General features: G+C 36.1%; 1 protein-coding gene across 1 annotated transcript in view; it reads right to left on the reverse strand.

The window, feature by feature from the left end:
• CRB1 (crumbs cell polarity complex component 1) overlaps positions 1 to 26,032 on the reverse strand; it is a 199,063-nt gene that overhangs the window by 143,085 nt on the left and 29,946 nt on the right. The window lies entirely within an intron of this gene.

Here is a 26,032-nt window from a genome sequence, read left to right on the forward strand (position 1 = left end):
TTGTTGGCATATTGTTTTTCATAGTATTCTCTTATAATCCTTTGCATTTCTGTGGTATCCATTGTAATTTCTCCTCTTTCATTTCTAATTTTATTTATTTGAGACTTCCTTCTTTTTTTCTTAGTGAGTCTGGTTAAGAGTTTGTCAATTTAACTTATCTCCTCAATGAACCAGCTCTTAGTTTCATGGATCTTTTCTACTGTTTTTTTAGTGTTTATCTCATTTATTTCTGCTCTAATTTTTATTATTTCCCTCCTTCTGCTGACCTTGGGCTTCGTTTGTTCTTGTTTTCCTAGTTCTCTTAGGTGAAGTTTAAGATAACTTAGATTTTTCTTGTTTTTTTGAGGTGGGGCCTGAATGCTTGAATTTCCCTCTTAGAACCATATGTGGAAGATAAACAAAACACATGGATAAAGAAAATAGATTAGTAGTTACCGGAGGCGAAGGGAGTTGGGGGTGGGCGAACAGGGTAAAGGGGCTGATATGGATAATGATGGATAAAAATTAGACTAGGAGTGGTGAGCACGATGCAGTCTATACAGAAACTGATACATAATAATGTACACCTGAAATTACACAATGTTATAAACCATTATGGTCTCAACAAAATAATTGAAAAAAAAAGTCCTGAAAGGACATAATTTCCAAATTAGAATTCTATGCCCAGCTAAACTACCAATCAGATTTTAAGGGAGAAGTAAGATATTTTCAGGGATTCCAATTTTCAGCTTTCCTGCCCACTTTTCAGGAAGATTCTAGAAATTTGGCCTAGGGAAATGAAAATGCAAACCAAGAGACAGACATGGAATGTAGCATACAAGGAATCCAACAAAAGAAAGAAGCAAAACAATGTTGCTGAAAATTGCTTCCTGAATTGCAGATACGTTACTAGCATAGACAATAACTAGAGCTGAAAGCAGAAAGAGAAAGGAGCTCCAGTGAGAATGCCTCCAGGAAGAAAACTGCCTACCATATAGAGAAGTAATAGAAAACTAAATAGAAAAATTTAAAAAACCCCACAAAATTCTTACTAGTATTAATTCTGGGGAAAATTGAACATCGTACAAGAAAGGAAATGAAATCACCATATACTATGTAATTGGAGGGAATTCTTTAAATGACAATAATAGTAATAATATAATGATATAACTAATGTTGGGAGTAGCTGAGCTGCAGGAGTGCGTGCGTGTGTTTGTGTGTATGTTGTTGAGAACTGCAGGAAAAGTCAAATCTACTTTTATCATAGTAGGATTCCAACAGATTCCACCAATATCTTAAACTAAAAAGAAAAACTCAGCCTATTATTTAGAAATATATCAATAAAACCCATAAGAAATAGCTGGAAGAGTTTTAAGTAGTTGCTTCTGGGGAGTGCACATTGGGAATGAGAAGCTGGAATGGGGATGGTAAGAAGTGTACTATTGTTTCCCTTACAACCTTTAGGGACTTTTAAAGTATTACTGAATAAATTTGATAATTTTTTTTTTAAACAAAATAGGTAGATTTATAATCTAGTCACATATACTACCCTGCATCACTTTCCTTACATGTAATACACTTTGAATTATGTTTTCAGTTCTGGCTCTGGACAAGATTATCTATCAAGCACATTATTTTACTGGGGCTCCTCTGGGGTGAATGGTGTCATCGGCACTGTTTACACCATTCGCTGCCCAGGTTTACGGGTGTGTCCAAAGGTGAGATGCTAACAGGTCCCCTTTGAAATGCAGCGCATGATCTACACAGTACTAACTGATGCTTCAGATGTCTGCACTAAATGAGCAAGGACAACTGCCCGTCAAAAAATTATATTTTTCAAACATATAAAGAAACTGCAATTTACTGCCTTATTAAAAATAACCACCTAAACAGCCAACTCAGGAAATAAAAGCAAGACTATACACAGACCAATAATGAAAGTTTCATGAAGTAAGGGTTATGATTATTCCAGTTTTGTGCACCCAAATTGAAAAAAAAAAAAACCTGTCATATGTCTTATTGTATTATACTTTATACAATATGTGTACATTCAGTGAAGAATAAAATAATTTTCATAGAGATAATTCCTTTAGAACAAGACTTTAATGTCTTGTTATACACAAAACCTTACAGGACTATTTAAAATTATAACCGGGATTTAGTTCCCAGGAAATGACTGTAGGAAATTTTGTTTCCAGCTTTCATATGAGACTCAGACACAGGGTAAGAAACTTTACTGCTTGTGGAGTGTAATTCATATTTTCAGACAAATTGATATAGTCTGCCAAATTGTTTCCTTGCAGTAAAGTTTGCCATCTACTGGAGATTATAAGAAGTTCTAGAATATTGGGTTTCAGACTTTATTTTTTTTTAAGTGCAGCAGAACTCATTCAAGGAAAAGGTCATGAGTAATCCCAAAACACCAAATCAGAATGTGGACCAGCTCAGGTTGAAGAAGGGGAGGAGAGCTTACAGCCCAGTTACTCAGGCTCCTGCTCTTTCTGGAGACTTCTCCAAGGAGAGCCAGGGGTTGAGAAAAGCAAAAATTTCTGTTCAGGGGAAAATAAAATATTTTATTTAGTTACTGTAAGTAATTCTTTTATATTTGGTATTTTAGTATTGCTAGAGCTAACGCATATTTTAAAATATATAAATATACAAAATATATTTAAAATATATTTTTCATGTAAATACACATTTATATAAATATATTTTACATAATATGTATATATATTTTGCTGAGAAGTAAAAACTAACTTCACCAGTTTTAAAGAAAATGAACATCCAAACACTAAACATATTTATTTTGTGTGTGTGTGTGTGTGTATTTTCTAATAATTCAGTTTACTTGGGAAACAGCCATATTGGTAATTTAACTTAATTACAAAGTGGTGTATTTCTTCAGAGCAATATTTATTCAAAGCAATGAAACACTACAAGGTGATTTCAGGGAAGAGCATTTTAATTTCTAGGATTATTATAAATAGCATTTATTCCTTTGTCTTTGATGGTTTTAATGCACTTATCTATGAAACAGGCAGGTAATTCTCTGTTTAAAAATCACCAATCAAGAATCTGAAAATTTTTTCAAGAGGTTTTTTATTATCAATATTTTTGGCAACTTTTGTATTCACCAACCATAGGAGATTTGCCAGAAAGAGAAGGCCAGTGCAGTGGTAAGAAGCAGAGTCCTGAGGCAAACACACCCATAGGGAGCCTGGCTCTGCAACTCACAGCCTCAGTTTCCCCAGCTGCAAAATAAGAGAGAACAGTAGAACCTACTTCTTAGGGTTTGTGTGAGGATTAAGTCACCAGATTTAAATGCTTGGTAGACAGTGGTAAGTGCTCAATAAATGTTAGCTCTTATTGTTCTGTTTAGAGATTGTTTTGGTTCCTAATAGAGAATTAATTGGATTAGTACAAAAAAAATTAGCAATAACAGTAATAACCAAAAGAAAAAAGTACAATTCTTAAATGGATTTTCACTGCAGGAATTTTATTTATTTATTCTATTTTATTTATTTATTTTTTTTTGTGAGGAAGATTCGCCCTGAGCTAACCTATTGCCAATCTTCCTCTTTTTTTGCTTGAGGAAGATTAGCCCTGAGCCAACATCTGTGCCAATCTCCCTGTATTTTGTATGTGGGATGCCTCCACAGCATGGCTGATGAGTGGAGCAGGTCTGTGCCCAGGATCCAAACCCACGAACAGAGCCGCTGAAGTGGAGCACAGGGAATTTTAACCTCTTGGCCACAGGGTGGCCCCAGGAATTTCATTTTAAGAAACAAAACAAACCCACGTATACCATTTTAATAAAGAGTCTATCAACGGACTAATTCAACAGGCCAAAGACATTTTCCCCACAAAGTGCCTAGCTTGACTGGGGATCAAACAAAGATAAACATGGATCAGACTTAGAAAAGATCTGTCCTCCAGCGTTTGTTTTTCACCAGGAAATCTTTAACATCTCTCTCTATATTTTGAGTTCTATTTAAATTTTTGGCTCAGGGAAATATTTTATGAAGTGAGAGGTGTGATAAGAGTTTAACTGTTAGAGGATCTGCTATATCTTTGTGTTCCCCTCAGCACCTATTTATGCACAACAAACGCTCAGAGGGTATTTCTTGCTGATTAATTGTCAAAGCTTGATCCTTACCTTAAAGATCTCCCTGGCTGTATAAACTCTGCATCTGTATATGTGCACATATATTTATATGCATTTATAATTATTGACTCCTGGTTTATTTTTATTTTTTAAATACCCTCTTATCACAGCTATTCTTACTCTTTTCCTAGGATTTACTAACCTAATTCTCCCCCATATAACTCTCTGACCATCTTGTCTCTAGTACTCACTTTCATTGATGTTGACTTTAAGAATCAGACCTATCTTCTGCCAGCAGAAGGGAAGGAAAGGAGGTGGATGAACTATTGTTATTGCTTATATCTGGGTTAAAATAGCAATTTTTAATATGCCTCATATTTAGTTAGATCAAACACTCATGGATGTACTCCCACCAGTACAAATAAAGCTGTCTGGGCTCGTTGCTCTGGGGCATGTATTTGCCTGTGTTTTTTCCTCAAACTAGCGAGACATGAGCAGGTACTTGGGGAAGCTGCTGCCTGGGATGGGAAGAACATACTCTAGCTGCCGTATGGAGTAATTTTTTTAAACAAGAAAGGAATAATTTTTTTCTACTTTGAGTCTAAATTTAATATACACTTCACCTAATTTCACTTAAATAAAAGTGAAAGAGGAATGAAGGAATTGTGAACATAAAATTTGACGTTCTCAATATGTGCTGAACGGTTTCTGATATTCTTTCGTATAAAAGATCTTTCTCCTGTAGATGAATTAATAAGCATACATTTGCTAATGAGTTGCTTTTATTTCATTCTCTTCTCACTTTTGCGTTGCTTTTATTAAAACAAACTAGAGTCTTTACGTGGACTTTTTTGCTCATATCGTTGATATTTTTAGAGTTTAGCATAGATTTCTATATTTTATTAAACTACATCTCAAAAGCCACTGTTGATTTCTGTAAGTTGAAACAGCCATGGACTTAATCCAGCTGTCAAAGAAAAATTTATTCTTTATTCAAGATTGACTATCTCCTCGATTCCATTCGGAAAAATCTGGCAGATTGTTTGGCCCCTGACACTTTGGTGAACCGCCTAACAATTTCAATCATAGTTTGAACAGCTAGCATTTGGGATGCTCCAGGTTTCAAATCATAGCCGTCATGAGTTGCTTTTAGAATGAAATAGAAGATACAAACAATGCTACTGGAGATAGAGTGGAAATTTCCAGATCTAAGAATTTCAATTTATAAGAGAGAAGTAACTTGTTGGACTTTCTTTAGCCTGGCTTTCTGCAGGGGATAAAATTTAATTCCAGGCTTGGGGCTGGGCAGGAAGAGGAGGAACGTGGGCAGGACGGGCACATCTTTATTCAGGACGTGGCCAAAATGGCTTGCACCTGGTAGGTAGTCAATAGAAATGTGTTGAATAATGAATGAGTGAGCAAGAAAACCTGAATTCTCATTTAAGCCTTCCTGTGAAGTTCTTACTTTTGCCTTTTTTGATAAAATCAAGCAGAGCAAATCGTTGGGTAAGTGACTGACTTTGATGTACAATATGATAGGAGCCACATGGAGCAGTTAGAATAAGAAGTAAATGGCCTCTTTAAGATCATTCCTCTCCTTTGCATGCCTGTGGCCTCTGAAACACTAAGCATTCACTGTCTTCTATGTAGTTATTCTGTATACGTGGACTTAAATACTAAATTGAGGCCAATTTAATATAATGGCAAGAGTACAATTTTATTGCCAAACAGGTTGGAATGTTAGTTCTGCTGTTTGCTCTGTCTATGGTTTTAGCAAAATCAATGTTTTTGAGCCTAAGTTTCCTCATTTCTAAAGGATAAAATCTGTAGCCCTATGCAAAGAGGTTAAAAGCATGGATTTTGGAGTGTGGGTTTAAATCCTGCCTCTGCCACTTATTAACTCTACTTTATTATGATACTTAATACCTCTGTGCCTCAGTTTCCATTTCTGTAAAAATGATACCTACCCCATAGCTTTATTTGGGGATTAAATTAATTTACGTAAGATGCCTGACAGTGCTCGGCACAGAGTGAGCATTATCGCCATTATGATTATTGTTGTTATAACTGTTATTGTTATGAGGGGTAAAAGAGATAATAGACATAAATTTCCTTGTAAAAACCTGGAATAAAGTAATTATTTAGTCATTATTGTTTGTCTTTCAGTGCAGGGTCCAAAGTACATACATCTTGGTCTCCTTCTGTTGATTAGCAAAGTTTCATGTACATAACTGGTGCTTGGTAAATGCATGTTCAATAAATGAATAAATCCAAGGAAAATGAGACTGTTTGATATTAGAAAGAGAGTTTTGAGTTTGGGGAGTTCTGGGAAGTACAAGTTGCTGTCAGCACACATTCTTTGAGAATGATATCTAATAATCCAGGCAGGAGCTCAATGTCGCCAACTGCGTATTTGCCAGAGATCACTCACATGCAGACTCTGCAACGTGACTTCCCTGCTCCAGCTGGGAAGACTGTGGCTGAAGATCATTGGTGTCATCTGCATCTCAACATCCCTGTTCTACTATTATCTCCCCTATGGAGGGTCCACGGCCTCACTGAGAAAGTTTTCCGCAGACGTGTGTTAAATCCCCGGTATATGGTTGGCGTTCTGGTTGGTGCTTTTATATAGAATTTTGATCATCAACATCATCACAGATGAAATCAAGGGCCTACTGTTCCAAAGATTTCTTTTGCTCTCAAAGATTTCCTATGAGAATAAAAACCTCTGGGTCCTCATCTGCACAGCCTATACACCTGCGCATAGGGTCTGGGTTGGATCAGGTCTCTGTCATTAAGGTGAGGGTCATGCACCAAGCGCTTCCCGCCTCTGGCTGCAACCACACACACTTAACCTCGTAGAAGGCGCCCTGCCCTTTGCCCTCCTCAGAGCACGATTAAATAATGCAAATTGTGAAGGGCATTTTTTACTAAATGTCAACCACTGAAAACTTTAATGAGGGTCTAATTGTGTTCCTTTGACGTTAAATTCATTTAAAGCTAATCAGGCCTGGACTCTCTGACCTTATTATAATCCGTGTATACTTTTAATAATGACGGGCTTTTAAATGACCCCTTTTACTTATGGACCAGACTTACATTTTACTAGCTGCTTTGCCTCCAGTGAATTGAAATTCTCACAGTAAAGCTAAAAATGCTTCAAATGAAAAGAAAAATAAAAGTTGTTTCCCACTCCATAAAGCGACCATTTTTTAAAGTGATCAATGATCAACAGATGTAATTTCAACATCAGTTATAAAACCATTATACAGAATCATTTAGTTCAGGACAATTTTGTTCTAAACAGGGGCCTGAATGTTTTAATATTTTCCATTAGATTCTCACCAGAATGTTAAGTAAGTATATGGCACACAACTAAGGTTAAAGGAAAAAATAAAATTGGTAAAATAAGTGAAAACAGCCCTTCAAACTTTAGCCCATTTCACTGTACACCAAAATAGCATGGACAATACAAGAATGAAAAAAATTTCAATAATCTAATTTTCAGTTTTATTACTGATATTACAAAAAATACCTCCAATTTATTGGTTCCAGAGGATAAGTGCATAACCCTTGGTGTCTCATTTAATCCCTATAGAAAGATTATGGGGTTGGAGGTATTATATCCACTTTATAAGTAAGGAATTGAGGTTCAGGAACGTTAAGTAACTTCCCCAAGGTTGTGCGGCTAATATGTGGTAGACTGGATGCCAAGATTTCAAAACATTTATTTGAAAAAATCCAAATGAAGAGGAAGATAGAATCATAAAAAAGAAACAGCTGAAGCAGATTCTAGATCAGCACTTCCCAAACTTTATTGTTCATATGAACCACTGAGGATCTCATTAAATCGCCCGTTCTGATTCAGCAGTTCTGCGGGGAGGTCTGAGATTGGGCATTTCTGATAAGCTCCCAGGGGATGCTGATGCTGATGCTGCTGGTCCATAGGCTACACTTCAAATAGCAAGCATCTGTACCAGCGTTGTTTAAGAGAAGTACAATGGGAGCCATCTTTGTAGCATTGTCTTGCAGTAAAAAATATCTTTAAAAACTAAATTAAAAAGTAAAAATAAGCAGATAAAATTAACTTGAATAATACAATTTAACCAAATATAACTAAAACATTATCATTTCAATATGTAATTAGTGTTAAAAACTAATGAGATGTTCACATTTTTTTCAAACTAAGTCTGAAGCCCTCCTGTGTGTATTTTATGCTTATAGCACACCTCACTTCCAGCCTGCCACATTTCAAGTGCTCAAAGCCACACGTGACTGGCTATTAGACTGGCCAATGCAGAGCTCAACAGTTTTCTCATATTTTTGTACAGGGAACTAATGCCTAAAAAATAAATGATTGGCTATAACTCTGAGTAAGACATTAGTCCTCTAGGATTTCAATTATCTTCTTTGACAATATGAGTATAATAGTAGCCATGAATAAAGACACTTCAAAGGACTTTCGAAGAGTTTTTAATGATGGTGTGTATTCAAATTGTGCACATCCTTGGAAGCCAGCTTTTTCCATGAATCTTTCCCATATCTTTGCATTCTTGTTGATCTCCCAGCATGAGCAGCCACAGAACTTACTGTTAAGACACTAAAACTTTACACTTATCTATATATTTCCTGACTTGTTCTCTGTTCATGTTTTGAAACTTGTCTTTACAATTTGCAAATGAACTTTTTAAGCTCAGGAACCATAATATAAACTTCTTCAGTACGCCTATCTATATGCTTTGTGTATTCAGTGTTGATCACACTTTGAATACTATCTCCTGAACGGTGCAATAAATACTTGCTGAATGTTCACTTTGTTGATTACTTTGTTTTAACGCAGAGAAGTTTGTTCTGCTCACTAAACTTGAACAGAGACAATGATTTGTTTCTGTCAGGTCACTCTAAGTTGTGACCCCATTTGGGGAAAACCCAGGTTCCTGTGGTTACTGGATAACTTGGAAGCCGTCGTGAATATATTTCACTTTCTTTTTATTCAGCTAAGAGCCCCATGGCACTGACTGCAGCAGGTCCAGAGCTGTCGTGCCTTTGGTCTGGATAAAATTTTGAAGAGTTTACAAATGGCGCCCTTCCCAGGGTGTTCTGGAACATGCTGTTCTGGGCAGGGTCTTGGTGCACACGGACATGCCTCAGCTCATCTGCACAGCCCTGTGACACACATGGAGAAAGGGTCTTGATCTCCCAGGGACCCATTTGGCAAACTCTACCCCAGAAGGCTATGGCAAGTGCATACATAATGAATTCTGTCTTCATTACTGAGCATAAAACACTTGGGAGGTGAGAACCCCACAGCACTGTTTGAAAACTCAGAGGGAGACGCATGGTTGCTGATGTCCTTCTGAGAGTTGAAAGAGAATGTCTCATATGTGGAATTGGCAGCTTAACTGAAGAGAAAATAAAAGTATAAGGATAGTTCTACTGTAGAAAATGCATGGAAATGAACTTCATGTGAAGATATAAGACATAATACCTTAGATTAAATCGCTTTGGCTCAAATATGCCCTTAATCTACTCTTCTAGGAAAAAATGGTTATAGATTTGCACTTAAAGCATGGTGGCCGGGGGGGGGGGGGGGGGGGGTGGGGGGAGAGAAGTAAGTGGGGGAAGAAGAAAGATAAATTCAAGCAAATAATTCATTAATTTCAAATCAGTAAATTTAACAAATAAATTAATATTTTGTTTAACAATGCAAAGTGTTTTTACTTGATGTGATCATTTGGTTTTTTAAATAAATCCTGTATATTATTCATCATTGTCTATACCTCCAGTATCCAGCATAGAGTAGATAATCAACAATTCATTATGGAACTGAACCAAGCAAGCTTAATCCCCATCTCCTCAAATTTAACTGATTGGGTGACTAAACTTGAGCTTTTTATATTTTCTTCTCTTGAAAAATTATATCCAGCTTACCACCACCTATTCCTTTCTTGTTTACTTGTCATGTATTCCCATTCATCTTTCATTTATAAGGGGGCTCCTGAATGACATTGATGTATGAAATAGGAGCCTTCATTTTCTTCCATGTCATTTTTTCCTATGCTGAAACTTAATAAATTCAGACCAATTTCAACCTCCTTTTAGAATATCTAGTAAATAATAAGCTAAATAGAAACCATGCCTAATTTGAAGTGTGCTGAAGGTGAAAACAAAGGATGAATATTTGGCTCCATTCATTAGAGAAGAAAGATCACCAACTGTCAGGGAGCCCAACAGGTGTGATAATAGTATGTATGAGGTTTCACTAGAGCGAGGGCCTTCAGATGACCCATGAGAGAATTAATAGACGTTATAGTGAGGAATATTTACTGCTTTCCACTTTTGGGGGGTAATACAATGAAAGAGGTAGGTTTAAGACTATTTTAATTTCATAATGCAGAAAGAGAATAAGGATGCTATCAATTATTTTATGAAATGAAGGAGCCTAAGATCTACCAGCTAAAGCCAGGTCTTTATAGAAAAATTAAATGTTCAATCTTTACAAAATAAAAGCACTGTTTTCAAGGTTTCCATCAAGTAAGCCAACTAATATTTATCCTCCAAGAGGATGTTAATCCTGTGGTATAAAAGGGGTTAAGAGACCCCTAAAGAATCTATTTACCTCGGTCTATTTCTAAAAGCACCTTATGATGTTGTTATAGAAACCACTTGCTGAAAATCTCCCATCATGATTATTGCCATAGTAACCACCAAAAGACAGGAAGCTAGTTTTTCATCCATTTGCCATTGACCCTCTCCCCACAAGATAGTTTTGCTTCCAAATACTTCTATGTTGCTGGAAACAAAGGAGAAAAAAGGAGTAAATATATTTAGTGAGAAAAAAAGAGAGAAAGAGAAACGAGGGCACACTACAAACAATAAAGAGATCCAAGGTATTTCATTTACACTTCATAGAGAAAAGAAATTATAATTAGACAACTAAACTAGCTTTTAAATTGGTGACCAAATCTCTATTTCCATCTGTTCAGACTCAAAGTGGGTAATAAAAATTAGATGTAAAATGTTGCTATTCTCATATTTTTAATGCTATTATTGGACAATTCAGAGTATTTCCCAATAGAATATATGTTTTTGCCTAGTGTTCTCTCTCCTGGTTTAAGTCAAATTAAATACAAATAATAATTTTCTTGTAATAGTTTTTTATAAGATATTATTAAGTTATAATATGGTATCATGTTTAAAAAGTCGTGTTTTGATAACCATAATTCATCTTTCCCCACAAGCATGCAATTTCAAAATGCTCTTATGATATTAAGTTTTGGCACTGTTTTATGTGAAAATGGCCTATATAAATTAAACCAAATAGAATTATTGTTTCACTTTCTTGACTCAGACTTCATCTTTTCATAATGAATTGCCTTGTCTGGTTAATAGTCAATTTGTTAGTTGGATTTTATGGGTTTTAGTTTTAAAATTCTAGCAAACACATACATAAAACTGACTTTGAAATAGTTCGAAATCAGAGTTTTTTTAAACAAAACTCCTGTGCTGAGAAGATGACACAATGATGATGATGGGAATAATGTTTAAAACCTCTGTGACTCCAGTGAAGATCTTAGAAATATCCAGGGTTCCTTCTTAGATCCAAACATGAAGCAATGGTGTATTGGATAGGAAAAGATTGTTCCCCAAGCAAAAGCTAATCTTCAAATACTTGAAGTCAGGATAAACTTTATACACTGTTACTAACCTCAGTTCACCTCTACGATTATCCTTTCAGAAAACCTAATACAAGGAACAATTATTATTTGCTAAACATTTTATTTGGAAAGGAATAATTTAGATTATTCAAAGGAGTGTTGGCCATTTTCAAGGTACCAGAGTATAGCCATAACAAACATAAAAAGGCATCTAATTACAAGAGCAAGATACATTGTACAAACTGAACCACTCAACTCATTGCTCCTGAGGTTATGTTCAGTTAGATTCCTTAGGAAAGCTGAGCAAATATAGGGAAGTTGATTCAAATGCCCATTTCTTCAGCTGGTTGTCTTCGTTTGGGTATTTATATTCACGAGGTATAATTCCACTCTTAAAGAGTCTATCTGAATGGAAAAGTTAAATGTTGTTCCTGATGCTTTTCTCCACACGGGGATTTTTGTTACCCTCAGCAATTTTTGCTTCCCATCTGTTTATTTTACCTTTGTTCAGGCATAGCTTTGGAGCTGAGAGCAGAAATTCTTTGAAACTGTCTCATCGGATGAACTGTGTTGACATATTTATGGTCGATTTCAGCTTTTCCAAAGTGGTTACAATACAATGAGCAACAGTGTATTTATGTCAAATAGTGAGTAACACACAGACACACGGGAAATAGTTAACACCACTTTGTGTCTAATGGAAGATGAGTTTGGCCATTTTGATTGAGTCAATTAGGTACCAAATGCTTTTTTGTGGTTACTCAAAACATGATAAAAGATGATAGTCACTGTGATCACAGACAGTGCATATATCATTCTTATCTACTCTTGAATCTCATTCTTCTTACACCTGAACACATTAAATTAAAACAGTTTGGTTTTCCTGTTTATTAAGTTCCCGCTGAGTGTCTAACAATTTTATGAGGAAGCTGCCTTTCACCAATATCCACTTCTGCCCAAGACAGAGTAGCTAGCATAGCACTTGTCCTCCTGGTGTAAACAACTGAAAAAAGTGAGAAATACATGAGGTAACTATCTTCAGGCATTGCATACAGTTAGTGCAGAACTACGATTTGTGTTAGAAATGAAATAAAGATGCCTATGATCTTCTGGGACTTATGCTTGGAATGACTTTAATGCTGACAGAAGTACAATCAGGTCAGAGCACCAGAGAACAAAGAGACACTCAGATGATGGACCAAAAGATCCATTATTCATCAGGGGTTTTTGGGAGGCTTACCAGAGATCATGTGCTGAGAGACTGAGATAAATGAAAATATCCAAGATTAGATAGTTCAAGCACCAGCCTAGCCAGAGTGAAGAGACTTCACTGAACATCTCAAGTATGGAGAAACCAGAATGGCCTTGTTGTAGGAATAAGGACCACACCATAGAAGAAGGAAGATGCTGTAAGCTCAAAACCAAAATAGAACCACTCAAAGAAAGAATAAAACCAAGATTTACAGGGAAAAAAACTTTTTAAACTGCCTACCATATCAACATTCCAAATCTGTCAGAGGAATCTCACACAGTCAGGACCCCCTACAATTATCTCAATATCCAGCATATAGTAAAACATTAGTAGCCAGACAAGAAGTAGAAAAGTGTGACCTATAATCAAGAAAAACTAGTTGATAGAAATAGATACTGAGATGACGCAAATGTTGAAATTAGTAGACAGTAATTTAATATTTTCAAGGACTTAGAGAAAAGGATGAACATAAGTAAACAAATGAGAAATCTTAGCAGAGAAATGAAAACTATAAAAGGTCTAAGTGAAAGTTCTAGAACTGAAAAGTATAATGTTCTGAAATGAATAATATTCTTAAAGGGCTTAACATCCTACTGGAGCCAGAGAAGGAAGGATCCATGAATCTGAAGACAATTAACGGAAATTACACAGTCTGAAAAATGGAGAGGAAAACATATTTTTAAAAATGAACAAAGCTGTAGTGAACTATGGGATGATTCCAAACAGGGTCTCATATGTGTAATTGCAGTCCCAGAGGCAGAGGAAAAAGTGAACAGGGAAAAAATATTTGAGTTAATGACCAAAATTTCCCCAAATTGGGTGGAAAACAGCAAGAGATCCAAGAATCTTAGTAAACCCTAAACAAGGTTAATACAAGGAAAATCATACCTAAGCACATTATATTAAAACTACTTAGAACAAATATAAAGTGAAAAAGCTGTAAGATGCCTAAGGACTGACGAGAGAACTACATTGCATGCAGATGAGTAGATTGACGACTAATTTCCCATTAGAAAAATATGAAGGTCAGTACGCAATGGAATGGAATCTTTGAAATGCTTAAAGGAAAAAAAAAATTAAGCTAGAGTTCTATACCAGTGAAAACATCCTTTAAAAATGAGAGTGAGATAAAAATATATTCAGATTTAAAAAAAGCTAAAAGAATTCACCAGTCACCAGCACATCTGGTTCTTCAGACTGAAAGGAAATGACATTAGAAGAAAATGTGCGTCTATAGGAAGGAATGAAAAGCACTGGAATTAGGACACATTTCAGTGAATACAAAAGGCTTTGGATGTTTTCTCCTTAATTTCTTTGAAAGAAAACTTACTGTTTAAACAAAAATGAATAATTGTATTGTGGAGTTTATTCATACATAAATGTAAAATGTACGTCAAAAATAGCACAGTGGACATAGAATTTTACTGTTGCGAGGTTATCACGTTTTATGTGGGTTGGAACAATATGAACTCTAAGTTGAAAGTGATAAGTTAAAGATACATGCTGGTATTATAAGAGAAGCAGTTCTCAAAGTGTGCTACATGGACCTCTGGAGTCTGGAGAACTTTTCTTAGGGAATTCATGAGGTGAAAGTTATCTTCATAATAAACACATTATTTTCCTTTCGTCCCACATTGTTATTTGTTTTGAAAGTTCACAAGCAAACAAAAAACTAATCAGAACTATGATCACCTACAGGATGCAGGGATTGACTGGAAGGTACCATGTGGGATATTTTTGGAGTGATGAAAAGATTTACAGTCTTTATTGTGGTGTTGCTTCTATGAAAGTAAATATTTGCAAAAAAATCATCGAAATATACACTTTATATCTGTGTACTTCATTGTAAATAAATTCTGCATCATAAGAATATGAAAAATTCAATACGTCTAAATACAGGCCAAAGAATACATGAATCATTTAAATAAATGCTATTAATTTACAATATTTCTGCTTGACGTTCAATATTAAGTTAGAATACAACATTTTCTTCTCTAAATGATTTAATTTTCTCAGTTTAAGCCATAGTTGACAAATAGATTCTAGAGTTCATAAAAGAAGTGGTATCAATATTAATGGGCATTTTAAAAAAAACTGCTAAGCATTTTAGAGTCAAATTTGACCTCTACTTCAAGGCCTTTTCCATACAGTAGTGATTCTTTTAGTTTTTAAACAACCATTTTTGTGGTGTTTGAGATAAAAATAAATATAAAATTTAGTGTTTTTTTGATACATGAACATAATAATATATGTATGTAATATGGTGCTCAAAAAACAATTTGTGTCCCTACACCAAATTTAAAAAATAAGAGTCTGATCCAAGATAGCAACATAGGAGGCTCCTGAACTCCCCTCCTCCCACGGACACATCAAGTGTACAGCTATGCATGGAGCGATTCTCTCTGAAAGAAACCCACAAAATAGCTGAGCATCTCCTACACATTTGATGAAGGAGAAAATACCCACATCAAAAACAGATAGGAAAGACTGAGACACACTCTGGCCATAAACCTCACCCCTGGCACTGTGCCATACAATCAAGAGGGAACTCCCAACTCCCAACTTCTTCCTAGAGAGCAAAGGGTTTGGACCCTACATGTACTGCCCCAACATTTGACTCCCATCAGAGGGATGAGCCCCCCAAACACAAAATACCTAGCCCTGAAAACCAATGGGGCCTGAATTCACAAGACCCATAAGACTGTAGAAAACAAAGAAACAGCTCTTAATGGGTTCTGGAGCACTCACTATGGCTATTCCCCCAGGAGTCAGGAAAGAAACAAAAGACACCCACCTCCCAGTCTTGCCCTGGAAAGGATCCAGTTTCATACATTAAAAGCTGCTGCCTGAGTGTCAGGCTTCTAACTTAGCAGGCATCTATGGGACAGCTGAGATCTTCCCTAGAGACCAGGGAAGCCTATGGATGCCTTCCCTGCCCTCTCCCTCTAGCCTGCTCCAAATCTTCAGTGTCTCCCTGGGAGGAGTTTGTACACACATCTGGCACCCTAGCTTTTGTGACTGCTACTCAAGTAATGGGCCCTTGGATCACCTGGCTCTGATAGCCAATGGGGCTTTCATTCATGAGTCTCATAGGCTGTAGCAAACCAAGAAGCAGTTCTCAACGGGTGCAGAAGCACCCCCTCCATGCATATAGACACAGGTCAAATTACAAAGGAAGAGAACCAGAGAGAAAGCAAGGAACAAAGAAATAACAAAACAACCAGAAAACAATTAACAAAATGGCAATAGTTAGTCCATACCTATCAATAATTACTTTAAATATAAAGGGACTAAATTCTGCAATCAAAAGACAAAGAGTGGCTGAATGAATATAGAAAATGAGACCCAATGATATGCTGCCTACAAGAGACTCACTTCAGCTTTAAGGACACACACACACTGAAAGTGAAGGGATGGAAAAAGATATTCCACGCAAATGGAAGCCCAAGTAAAGCAGGGATAGGTATACTCATATCACACAAAATAGATTTTAAGCCAAAGACTGTAACAAGACACAAAGAAGGTCATTACATAATGATAAAGAGGACGATTCATCAAGAGGATATAACATTTGTAAATAGTTACGCACCCCACATAGGAACACGTAAATTTATAAAACAAATATTAACAGAAATGAAAAGAGAAATAAACAGCAATAAAACAATACTAGGAGACTTTAATACCCTACTTTTAGGGATGAATAGATTATCCAGCCAAAATCAATAAGGAAATGTTGGGCTTTACCCATACTTTAGACCAAATGGCTCTTACAGACATTTACAAAACATTCCATCCAATAGCAGCAGAATACACATTCTTCTCAAGTGCCCATGGAGCATCCTCCAGGATGGATCATATGTTAAGCCACAAAACAAGTCTTAATAAATTGAAGAGGGTTGAAATCATATCAAGCATCTTCCCCAACTTGGTGTGTGTGTGTGTGTGTATATATATATATATATATATATATATATATATATATATATATTTCTTCTAATATATATTTCTTCTAATTACATTTTTTTCTTTTCTTTCACTAATTTTAGCTGTGCTATTTAATGAATCTATTACTTTCTTGAAATGGAACCAGGCAAAATATTGTGGGAAGGGATTAATGTACTTGATATGTTAAAGAGGATGAAATATACAGGAAAAATACTAAATATTGCTATGTGTAATTTTTGAAGAAACACGATATAAAAGCACTTTCTTTTATTTGAATGGACAATTGCTCCTATTTTGTAGCCATGTTCTGTTTTCCCTATCCTAGCAGCGTTTTATGAATGACACAGGTTACTCATTTGGTTTCTGTGGTGATTTTTTTGTGTTTTATTGAATAGCAACAAATAAACAGTATGTAGTTACCTTTCCATCCTAAGTTTATTTATTTATTTATTTATTTGTGAGGAAGATTAGCCCTGAGCTAACATCTGTGCCCATCTTCCTCTATTTTTTATGTGGGATGCTGCCACAGCATGGCTTGACAAGTGGTGCTAGGTCTGCGCCCGGGATCCAAACCTGTGACTGCCAGGCTGCCGAAGCAGAGTGCGCGAACTTAACCACTATGCTGCTGGACCAGCCCCCTAAGTTTATTTTTATATTGTTATTATCAGGGATGTTAAAATTTGTTTTTCATCTTATCAAATGTAGAGCAACATGTCTAAGTTATATTGGCTATAGGAAGTCTAGGGCATGATAATTGAGCTGTCACTTACAGAAAAGAAAAGCAGAAAATACAAGAAAAGCCTTAGCTTTTATTCAAACTTGCCTTGAACATTCCAACATAAATGATTTTTAACTTACTTTAAGAAAATTTCTGTGGTAAAGAAGCTTCAATCTCTGATAGAATTAATAACAACAACAACAAAATCTCTTTAAAACTTCCAGTCATTAAAGAAACTTCACCTAAAATAACCCCAAGGATTTAAAAATTTATTCTTTTTCTCAACAGTTGTTTGCACTTATTTTAATATGATATTTTTATCTATCAACTGAAATTGGTGTGAGAGATGAAAGACATTTTGGTAATCCAGTTAGTGTTGAAATACAAAGGCGAACATCTTACAACTAACTATACATCCTAAATAAGAGAACTATGAGTGCTTACTAAAGGAGAATCAAAAACTACTTCAGGGATATTTGTTTCCTAATTGTTTTAAAGGAAGGAAAGATGCATTTGTTCCTTTTTTAAATAATCACTATCATCATGATAGTTCACATTTCTTGAGGAACTATTATATCAGACATTTTAAAATTTAATACTCATGACACAATTAAGAGATAAATTTTGCTATTCTTCCTATTTTACTAAGAAATGTACCAAAGTATCATCACGCTAAAAATCATGTTAGCAACAATAGATAGCTTTTGTTGAGCCCAAATTCTTTGCCAGTATCTTTCTGAGCACTTTAGGTAGATTAGCTCCTTTAATCTTCACAATAATCTTATGATGTAGAATCTATTGCTATTCCCACTTTGTAGATGAGAAATAGAGTGGAGAGTTTAAGTAACTTGCTCAAGATTGCACAGCTGGTAAGTAGAAGGGCCAAGTCAAGAGAGGATCAGGAATACTCTCCAGGTCATACAGGTACGTTAGGGTGGGTCAGAACCTGACACAAGGCCTGGGCTCTTGCCCACTGCACCATAAGGCTTCTAGTACAATTAGATTAATGAGTAACTCATCATCCCCTGGTATAAGTCAGCTACCCTTCAGGATACTTTGTAGACATTTCTGTTCATTCTTTTTAAATTTTAAAATAACTTAGTTACAATCAGCATTTATTGAGCACCAACTGTGGTCTGGATATGGATACCATTTACTCACCTTTACACCAGGCTTCTCCTTTCTGCCTTCAGAGTTCCTACCATTTTCTCTAACATTATTTACGTATATTTCTGTCTCCCCCTTTAGACTCAAGATCTCAATGGTAGAAACCATGGCTTTTTTCCTTTGTATCCCCTGTGCCTTGAATGTTGTTGGGCACACACTATTTTGTTCATCAACATTCATTAAACCGAGTTGCATGTGTAAAAATGAATGTGAAAGGTTGCATGATGTGACTAGAATATGGGACAGTCTATTAAGTTGTAACAGCTAATTCCGTTTGCCCTGCTTTAGAAATGAGCGCCTGTGAGCTCTGGTTAGCAGTGGAAGTGACTGTGGACCATGAGACCCAGATCGACTTGACTTTGGGTGTTTACATCTTTCCTTTCTGTGTCATTTTCCTTTTGGCGCAAGTGAATTTTCAGCACTAGACCAATTTCTCTTTCTTCTTTGCTCTTCGTTCCTTAAGACATGTATGCTCAAGCCCTACTCTCAGCAGGGAATTCTCTTCCCACTGCCTGACTGCTCCATGTAACACCCCACGGAAAATCTAACTTGCCACCCACTGGAGGTGCCAGCCTTTTGCCTCTGGACATATATTTTCTCTCTCAGTACAGTACTTTTTTTCTTTCTTAGAGTTGAGAAAAAACTCTGTCAGATAGGAAATCTGCCTCAGTTATCAAGGTGGTTTTCTTTCCTGATGCTTCAAATATGTTGTATTCATTTTTCTCCTGGTTATTGGTTGGATTTTTTTCACAACTTCTCTTCTTTGACCATTTAGTTTCCCTCAGACAATGTGGGACCTACCTAGTCTCCTCCATTTTGGACTTACATCAGTTTGAATCTCCCTGTTTTGGACTGTCTAGAGGCTCCTGGTCAAATGCCCACTCTGAATGTCCTTGTGTGTCCCTCATCTTGATTGTTTTCCCGAGCCTGACCTAATCCTCTGCTCCCATTCCGTGATGCTGTTCATCTTCAGACACTTTACTGATACAGAGCCTGAATATTGTACTTCTTTTTCGCCCCTAACCATCTTTGGCTTCACTCCCTATAATTCAGTAACAAAAAACTCCCAGAATTGAGCTTGAAAATGTTGAGGGCTTGCTCAGTTCTTATTTTGTTTTTTTAATCAGATCCAAAATATGAGCTTCTAAAAGGAATAATTCATCACCTGCATTACGTAGCTCTTTTTATATCACCTTCTTTAAAACACAAACTTTGCAGTTTGGAGGAAATATTCACAAGGATTGAAGGTATTTGAATGTTTTAAAGTTCAAGAAGAATGTAAAGTGTTCAAGTGCAGTTAATACTGATTAGCAAAGATATTAAGAAACTGATTGCAAAAATCAAATAATTCTTTGGGTCCTATAACAATCAATTGAAGATGAAAGTTATAAAAAGACCCTGGTGAAAACTTGCAGATTATTAACAATCATCCATGTAATTATTATTTTTCTTACTCTTTTCTCTCTTTATATGCAAATAAAATATCTTGTTGTTATCCTAACCCCCCAAAATCATTTCAGTAAATACATTTAACTGTATATTTTTAATCACTACATTTTAATTCACTGTATTATTACGCAAATTTTTTTCAAACACATATGTACACTTTATGTTTAATAACACCCAATAGTTATCCTCTCTCCTTAAACTAAAAGCTATTGATTCATTAACAAACATGTTTATACACTTGACTCCCATATACTCCAAACCAACAAGGATAATTATTGGATGGTGTTAAAATTACGTTACAGATAGACTTCACGTTGAAAGAAACTGAAATTATTTAAGAAAATTACCATAAAAATTAGAGACTGTGTGTTAGAAACCATAGGAGGAAAGTGCCCCTGTGAAGATAGACTCAAAGAACATTAGAGCACAAAGCAAACTTAGATATTGTATTAGGGTTCAGTACAGGACACAAAAAGCTACTCTAAATATTTTAAGTACAAATAGATTTAATATAGAGAACTGGATGCAAACAAAGTCATTGGAAGTGCTCAAGAGTGGGCTCCAGTTGGGCTTCTAGGAATAACTTCCAGAACACTACAGAACTGCCACTGAGGCTGCCACTGGAACTGCTGAGTGTAAAACACAGGCCCATAGCTATGATCCAGGCATAGGATTGTCTGGCTTTCACTGCCACCATTGTTATGGTGTTTGGGCAGCCACAAAGCAGATGAATAAACACTAGAGAGTAGAGAGTTGCCATTGCCTTTGCCACAAATTCCTCTCAACACCTAAGTAGCTGGAGAGTGGATGATGGAATGCTGTGGCCAGAATCCTCATGTCTTCATGTGGATTATTCTGTGAAAGCCCACAGACACAGCCAAAAAGAGAATGATGGCATCTACTTCACTCTGCCTTCCAAGTGCTTTTGATTGGTGGAACCCAATTTGCATCTAGAATGTTACCTGCAAGGAAACTGAGAAATGTAGATTTTAGCTTTCCAGCTTCTGCAGTACAGAAAGGCATGAGCGAGTCAAGCCACAGTGTCCACCACAGAGGTCACCTAGATGAACTCCTCTAGTTTGTAGATGATGACTATGACAATCATAGAGGTTAAGTGAGAATATGGCAAAGCCAAGACATAAATGTGCCTTCACTCACTAAACCCAATGTTCCTTTTTACTATACCACTGCCACTCACAGATTGGTCTCTCCCAAATGTGGCTAAATATTTAATGTCATTCAAAATTAATATCAATTATTTTTAATGTGGCTGTTAGAAAATCAAATATCAAATTGCATTTGAATTACTTTAAAAATTAGATAAAATAACTAAAAGGAGTATTATATTCCATTTTTGAGAGCTGTGCTCTGAGGATTTTAGGCAAGGACTGTCTTAGTTAGTGCTCATAATGACCTAGAATTACCTTCTATGTCCTGATGTGCCAACAGCATGATCACGTATCAACACATATCTTCTTCCATTTAGTAAAGGCATGCTGAAGATTTTCCAAAAGATCTCTGGAGTATTTCCTTTTTCAGTTTTCCAAAACACATGTCTGATTTCAAATGATATTTTCGAATTGTGTTTTTCTCAAATATATGGTATGCTTTTTTAATGTTACAATAAAAATAACTTTAGCTGTTAGATATAGATAAATAAACCTGGGAAATCTAAAGTGATTTATTTAGATTTTACCCAAGGATAGCATAAATCAAAAGATCTGAATTTTAGTTTGGGTCCTATCATCAACCTGGCTAGGACAAGTCACTTATTTTCTCAGAGTCCGAGTTTCATCATCTTTAACCTTGCAATGATAACACCTGTTCGACTTGCCACTTAATAGACGTGTTGTAAAGACTAAAGCTAGATAATATATAGATACTTTTAAACAATGCCTTGAGCTATATCCAAATATAAGATGGCACTGTTATTTGTTATTTTACATTCTACTGGTAGAACTATTATCTCTTTTATTACAATGTAAAAATAAACAGAAAAAAATGAACAAGGTCTTTTCTTCATTAGGAATAATTGGTGAAGCCATTGGTTTGGGATTCATTTTAGCAAATAACTGATAATGAGAAAGCAGGACACTGGATATCAAGTTAATGACATAAAAAATGCTTGTATTTAGTGCAGCTTTTTTAAAGATGAGAAATTTAGGAAATGTGTGTGATTTAGGTATGGCTTGAGAATGTATCTTTAACCATTAAGAAGAACTTGACTTACATTCCTACCTCACTTCTGTTGCCTAAAGGGGTATTTAATGTCACTAAAGTGTTCAGTTCTTTTAATTTTAATTTGATGTAGTTTCTAACACTAACAGATTTCAGTTCAAGCTGACCTGAAGAGGCTCTTGCACCCCAAGTTCATATTCTCCCACATTCTATCAGGAGAACTTCTCTTAGGCTCTTTAACCCTGACCTCTGACATGCATACACTTCTCTGGTCCACCTCTCTTGGATTTTCTATTATTCCTTCTGTCAGTTAGTCAGTCTGAGACAGACCTGCAGACTCAGATTTCACTCCTGACATTTAGCTCAACACTGGCCATTTTTTGCCCCTATCTTGTGTGGTTTATATCCTTTTTAGGGCTATAGATTGCTCAGTTGTTGAGTAATTTTGAGCTTTATAAGTATCTCATACCATAGTCTGTGGAGTCCTGCTTAATTCAATATTAGGGTTTTAAGATTCACGCGTGTAGTTGCATGTAACAGTAGTTCATCCATTTTCAACATTCTCTAGCAATCTGTTGTATAAATATATGATAGTTTGTTTTCTTGTCCATGCTATTTTTTTATTATTCAAGATTTTTGCTACTAGGAACAACACTGCATGAACATTTTTGTACACATGTCCTATTGCACATATACATTGAAGAATTTTTCCTCTTGTATGTATTCCTAGGAGTTCTATTACTAGGTTGTAGAGTACGTCTAAGATCAAATTTATATAATGTCAAACTGCTTTCCAGAAAAGCAATTTTTTACTTTACGAAGAAGTAAAATACACAATATAATCCTTTTTATTCATCCTTCATTTCCCTCTAGCTACTATAACATCTGTCTTCCCCTCTTCATGGCCAAACCTCTCAAAACAGTTGTCTATGCTCCGTGTAGATTCTTACTCAACTTCTACTCAATACCCAGTCAACTGTCATCTGACTACTTTCTCACCACCCCAGGAACCTACTGAAGTTAGGGTCAGTAGTAATACACTTGGAGTCATTTTCTTACTTGAATTCTTGGTATTTGAATTCTCTGGTCTCTCCTTCTTGAAAGTTTCTCTCTCAAGTATTTCATAATTCCACACCTTTCTGACTTCTCTTTTATCCACTTATAAGCTCTCCAAGCTCTTTTGTGAATTCTTTTTTCTCAATCTGTCACTTAAAATGAATATTCTTCAAAGGCCCTCTCCTCTTCTCCTGTAGACTTTCCCCCTAGGCAATCCTCAACAATCATGTCTTACTTGCTATGTATAGGTTGATGTTTCCAAAACATGAATCTCCAGGACACTTCTCCTTCTTCAGCTTGAGGCTTATGAGTCCAATACCCTATTCAGCACCTCCATTCTAATTCAATTTACAAACATGAGAATTCTACTGGTTATCACCTGCACTCCCCACCCAACACTTCTCCTCCTGCCATATTCCATACCTCAGCTAGAAGTTGATGGAAGGACTGACCACCCATTTGACCAAACCAGAATCCTGAGTGTCATTCATGACACTTTTCTTTCCTCTACCCAACGCACTCAGTTAATCATCAAATCTTGTAGACTCTAACTCCCAAAGACATCTACTTATGTAACAGCACAATTGGTACTCTCTTAGTCTAGAAAGGGACAATTAGGATCAGATGATAAACATTAAGAAAGTCATTTAAAGGGGAAAAAGTAGTTTGTATGTCAGGACCGTTAGACAAGTTCAAGAAGACATAGTTGAATCATGGTAAGTAATCAGTAACGTTTCAGATGGTCCAAGTGTTTACAGTAGAGAATCAAGCTACAGGATTCACTGACTCAATCATGAAGAAATTAGATATTAAGATAAGAAATTCCAGCTACTGGGAAAACCAAGTTAATGGAACCAAACTCATCTATTGGGAATGGAGAACCTTTGTCAAGCAAGGCAGAGACTCGGTTACTGGGAGAGAGAAGCTCCTGAAAGCCTAAAGTTCCACTGTCAGAGAAGTGGGGTCTCAATATTAAACCACTTGTGGCAGGCACTGTTCAGCACTGCCCTAAATCATTTACCCTTATGACATCAATTAAGCTTTATAAAAACTGTTTAGTGTAAGTATAACTATTAGTCCCATTTTCCAGATGAGGAACTTGAGGGTTGGCAAGGTAACTTTTCTTGAGCCAAACATCTGCTAAGCGGTAGGGGCAGGACTCCACTCCAGCAGTCTCTTCTTACGTTCTATGAAAAAGTGTTTCTTGTTACTATAGCTCTGGGCCTTATTTACATCTCTATTTTCCATATGGAAAAAACAATCCAAGAAGATTAAGTAATTTTTATTTCATAGTTTAGACAGTTCTAGAATCAGATCCCACAGTCTGGTGTTTACCCTTTAAAACCCTATTCTTCCCATAAAGTACATTAATTAAGAAATTTATCTTGTCTGAAGAAAAAACCAAAAATCTCAAAAGATTTTAGATGTCATCTTTCTTAGAACCAGCCGGCAGAAACAAGAGAAGCTCCCTGCCAGCTATGGGCTGCCGTGCTTCACCATACGCCTGGCTTTTGTCTTTATGAAGACGTAGTACTCTATTAGGATCATCCTAGGTACACCAGGTCTCAGACAGAAATAAGATTAGATCCTCAGCCATATATCGCACTTAAAAGAAAATCTAATTCACAGTCTTGTATTGTCTGACGAATATCTCCATTAACCAATCTTAATCATGTGGGTGGAAGAAGGCAGGGTGACTGAAATAAAGCTGCTGAAATATACAGCATCTATTAAATGTTGCAGTGTCACAGATAGGAAGGCTTGGAATGGAGCCTTTCCATTATCGGTGAAATACAGCCTACACAATTTACCGTGATCAGGCACAAACTCAGTGAGACTGTAAAGTCATTGAGTGTCTGGTCTCTTGATTTGGCTCAAAAATTCTGTATCTTCAGACAGCTTTATCCTAAGTAACTTCTCCAGGCTCAGCAGCTCTAACCTTCTGGATATCCAAAGCTGCTCTCAGTTGTCCCTACTTTGTGTCTGATCCTTGCTCTTTTCTGCCTCTTGGGATTTAACACATCACTTTGACTTCCAGCTTTGGTCTTGTAGGACTCAGACGTTCAGTACCCAGATGACACCACCCAGTGCCACACTCACTCAGGTCTTGGATTGACTGGAAGCTAGAGGGGAACAGGACACATCTACAGACCACTGCAAAAAGAATTAAAATCAAGAATCCTATACCCTGCCAGTAGAGTGGAAGATGTTTGTGGTTTTGCAAGACTTTAGAGTATATCACTCATGCCATTTATGAAAAAAATTACTCCCCTCCCAATTACTCAAGTAAAACAATCTTAGGTCTTGATGTAACACAGGCCTCCCAGGAGAAGACAGGCGAGGAAAGAGCGGTATGTAATGAAACTTGCTATATTATATATACATGCATGTGCTATATATATATATATATATATATATATATATGTATGTATGTATACATATACACGCATGTATTATATATAATGCATTTATATCCATTATGTATACATATATGTAATCTAAAATTTAATGAATAAAGACAGGCT

This window comes from Equus asinus, chromosome 30, assembly GCF_041296235.1.
Source record: "Equus asinus isolate D_3611 breed Donkey chromosome 30, EquAss-T2T_v2, whole genome shotgun sequence".
Classification (NCBI taxonomy): domain Eukaryota; kingdom Metazoa; phylum Chordata; class Mammalia; order Perissodactyla; family Equidae; genus Equus; species Equus asinus.